The sequence below is a fragment of the Triticum aestivum genome, unplaced genomic scaffold (assembly GCF_018294505.1).
Source record: "Triticum aestivum cultivar Chinese Spring unplaced genomic scaffold, IWGSC CS RefSeq v2.1 scaffold169415, whole genome shotgun sequence".
Lineage (NCBI taxonomy): Eukaryota > Viridiplantae > Streptophyta > Magnoliopsida > Poales > Poaceae > Triticum > Triticum aestivum.
The window spans coordinates 1-4,264 of record NW_025236727.1 but is presented as its reverse complement, the minus strand read 5'-3'; the positions used below and the strand labels follow the sequence as shown (position 1 = coordinate 4,264).

Below are 4,264 nucleotides of genomic sequence, written 5' to 3'. Positions count from 1 at the left end.
GGCGCGGTGAATCTCGGCAAGGGCCGGCGGGAGGGCTCCGTTTTTAGTTGTTTCTTTTAGTTTTGCTAGGGTTTGTGTCCTGATCAGGAAGACGAGACGGTGGCGGCTCCCTGAAGATGGAATAAAGGTCTCCCCACCTAGCCCCCGTTCCAGCGGTGCCTCTAGCATCATTGGTGGGCGTGTGGAGGTGTGTCTCCGGCGGATCTATGTTTGGTGGATTTGCTCGGATCTCGTCGTTGTTCGTCTACATTCGTGTGTCTTAGGATTGGATCTTTCTGATCTACGTTATTCTTCATCTGCGACAGTTGCTGTACTGGTGCGCTGGTCCTACGGGGCCTTAGCACGACGACTTTCCGACTGTCTACTACAACAAGTTGTGCCCGACTCCGGCGATGGAGGGGTGATGACGGCGGCGCGCCTTCGGCTCGCTTTAGTGCTGTTAGTTGTCGCTAGGTGGTCTACGGATCTGGATGTAATTTCTATTATTTCTGGTATTTGTTGTACTGCCATGATTGAAAATGAATAAATTGGAAATTTTCTTGTAAAAAAAATACATAAGAATTACACGACTAGTATAGTACACAACATCAATCGTGGCCTCATGTACCACTAAAATAAAATAAATACTGTAATTAATCTGTGTGACAAATTACACAAGGCAGGCTGTTGACGCATTTGGTCTTGTCAAAGGAATTCAGCTATTGTCACAAGAATACTGTAGGGGTTGAGTTCGCAGCAGCATTAGTTCCTTTGTTATGCGTCCTTCTTCAACAGTGACTGTGTCAACGTGGACGCGGATTTTTAGAGCTTAGGCTCATGGACACCCTCTATCCATACCCTTCAATATAGCTTTGAGATCCGTGCTAGACAACTAACTTACTGTGTAAATTTTTTTCTTTTTTGTTGCTTCCAAATAAAACAACATATGAACTTCAAACTTCGCAGAATAGCAAAACATTCTTACTACAATGAGAGAAAAAACTTATAGATTTTTTTGACGGATATTAATATACAAAATGAGATTTTCTTTATTAAAAAATGTTATTTTTAATACTTATGATGGACGAAAAAATCTGAAAGTTTTTTCTCTCATTGTAGTAAGAATGTTTTGCTATCTTGCAAAATTTGTAAGTTCATATGTTGTTTTATTTGGAAGAAACAAAAAAGAGAAAAGTTCTTGCACGAATCGCGATGCAGAGATGGATGGCCAGATAAGGGGGTGCACCTAAGCTTATGCTCCACAGGATATTTTCCTGTGTCAACGGTACTGTCTTCAGCTGCTAGATGTATTAGCAGAAGTCGCAAAGTTCAAATTGCACCAGGGGCAGTAGAATCTGTAGTAGCAACACTATGTGGTAATAAGAAAAAGGACCATTGACTGGCTATATCCTTGCAAATCGTTAATATAAATGCAAGGATATAAAATGAAATGTGCATCAACCTACGATCACATGAACTCTTGTTATCATTAATTGAATATAGTATACAAAAGCAATTCAAAACTGAGAGCTGGAGTATTAAAAATAGTACTCCCTCCGTCTTAAAATAAGTGTCTCAACTTTGTACTGACTCTAATACAAAGATATACTAAGGTTGATACACTTATTTTGGGACGGAGGGAGTACAAAATAAGATTACACGATGAAATCAATAGAAGAGAACTTTGAAAATGGAGGATCAATAAAAATGACAAAAACAAAGCTTGGAACGACAATTATGCTACGAAATTGACAGGCGTAAACGGAAAGATGTGGTTTACAAGATTGTACATCCGTGCATATTAGGGGATGCTTCTAGTGATTGATTTTTGTTGTTAGTATCTTCAGCCATAGATTATTACAACACTATAGGTAGGAGGGAAGAATAATATGTTAATCCAAAATGATTTGTGTATAAATTCATTTGGCCTATAATCCGTTAATTGGAAAACAAAAAATGGAAAGTATGGAGAGAAGTGGTCCTAAAATAAAAAGAATATGGAGAAAAGCTCGACCTTTTGACAATGTTTCCATTGTAATTGAAGATGGATGTAGCTAGCCATTGTATTTCGAGGTCCAGCCCACGTTCTCTCTGAAATCTTCTCACTTTTCAGTGGACATTGACTATGAACATATCCAGATGACACTGCAAAAAAGAGATGGAGAAAGTGTGAGACTCAAGAGGCATAAAATGCTTACCAACTAATCCAATCGAGTAAAGAGGAGACCAGCGCATATCAGAATATAGCATACCCAGCCCATATGGCACAGGAGAATTCACAAAATTTGCAATCCTTTTGGAAGATATGCTATTACAACCGCAAGGAGCAGAATGACTCATCACCATCTCATGATCTATACAAATTAACCAGGCACATCTCCAACTTTTGGATGAGTTTCACTGCAGGGTACAACCATCATCATGTTATTCGAATAAAAACACACATGAGGTAAATGTGTTCCGCAGAATAATCACAATAATGTTACTCAAGCAGTCAACAGAGGAGAGAATAGCAGGTTGCTTTCAAAGGTTAGAAAATTAACGCTAGATAATACAGTGGCAGTGTGGCACAATAAGAAACTGTCTACTCCTGGTGTTATAAACAAAAATAATAATTCGTCCTTAGATCCTTAACTGTGTGCCAAGATGACTGATTTAACCTCATAGTAAGAAGTACATCAGGCCGAAATAAACCAGGCCCGACACACATCTCCATTCCTATTCTGTTAGATAATTGTACCAGTTTCTGAAGAAAAAAAGATTACTATGGGTCAGACTCATATCTTGTCATGTGGGTCAAACACTACAGTCAGTCGGCACCGCCGCATATCAAGGGACGCAAAAAGGCAATGATAATCAGGATCCTGTGCAGGATCCAACTAAAGCCTAGATAAACCTTCCTGTCTTAGGTTCTGTCAGATTTTATTTGCAAGTATTGGTTGGTGTTTAGAATCAGAAGACCTAGTTGGTTCGGTATGTATCTCTAGTTGGTTGGCTGATATACAAGGCATAAAGTACTCATGAATTTGACATGAAACAAATAAACCAAGAAAAGGGGAGGATCTCAACTTCTGATCCACAGCTGCATATCTCCATCACGTGCAACACCACCTAAACTCAAACCATCTCGCCCCAGACCTCCCACCTCTATGACTACATCCTACGTAATACAAGTCGACATATATCTGCATTTCTGAATCACTCAGCACGATGCTTAATTTCTGCAACAGATTAGTGGAGGCTTGTCGGCATTGTTTGTTGATCTCTTAGCTAGCATGAACAAGATGTCATTGAGCATCACTGTTTCTGATTTAGAAATTCAAGTAATATCTAAATAAAACAGAAAATAGGAATACATGAAACTTTTAGCATTAAAAGCATACAAAAGGAATACTAGATTGCATATACTGGAACCGGAAGCATATGTCACAGATCCCGTCCAAGACAGAAACGAACCCTTCAGTGAGAAGTAATTGTTTCACTTGAGCACTCGGAGTAAAGCTCAAGACGTCTGAAAGAGCAATTGTTCTCAAGTATTTAATTGCGTATCTCGACAACTATTTCTAAAATCAATTTCCACGCAATGTTCCTTTCATCAACGCATGATGGTCTATAGCATATATAAAAGCTACTTGATGTCCAGTAATAGCAGATCGATCTTGCTACCACGAAATTACTAATTAAATAGCCGCTCTTGTCTATATATAAATAGAATAGAAAGAGCTTGACCTTGGCATCAACAATCTTGTGGAACTGAAGGCGGACGTGGGATAGCTTCTGGACAAACGGTCGCCAAGCTTGACCTTCATCTCTGCAAGGCAATCAGCAGATCTAGCAGGGTGAGCAGAGATGGGAGGGATACAAAGAGAAGAAGAGGGAGCGATTGTGAGGAAGGTGCAGAACCTGCACCCGAGCCGGCCGTCTAGCACAGGGAGATTGGCGGCAGTGGGAGACTCTGGATCCAATTTATCTTTAGATGCAGGTGGAGGGAGGGGAAGGCGGTGAGGGAATGAACAGCGGCGTGTACAGGCAGTTGAGTCTGCGGTGGAAGGAGGAGGTGCAGGGATCCTATCGCGACGTCGGAGGGAGTGGAGGAATGATGGCGTCGCCGGCGGCGGAATCGGAACAGATGGGGGAGGAGTGGGACATCGGGTTTTCTAACGATGGTATTGGTATGGAGGTGAGCGTGCGTCCGTAAATTTACATCGGCACATAAATAATCTTAGGACCTCGGTAGGGGTTCGCTCTATGGACCAAGGTGAAGAATAGGTTATTTCTCACCCTG

At 41.0% G+C, this 4,264-nt stretch overlaps 1 long non-coding RNA gene across 1 annotated transcript; it reads right to left on the bottom strand.

Moving 5' to 3' along the window:
* Window positions 1–1,450: 1,450 nt before the first annotated feature.
* Window positions 1,451–4,136, bottom strand: LOC123176465 (uncharacterized). Its single transcript, XR_006488532.1, has 3 exons — window positions 3,709–4,136; window positions 2,232–3,139; window positions 1,451–2,124 (listed from the first exon to the last, which is right to left on the bottom strand). It is a non-coding gene; the product is annotated as an uncharacterized lncRNA (long non-coding RNA).
* Window positions 4,137–4,264: the final 128 nt, after the last annotated feature.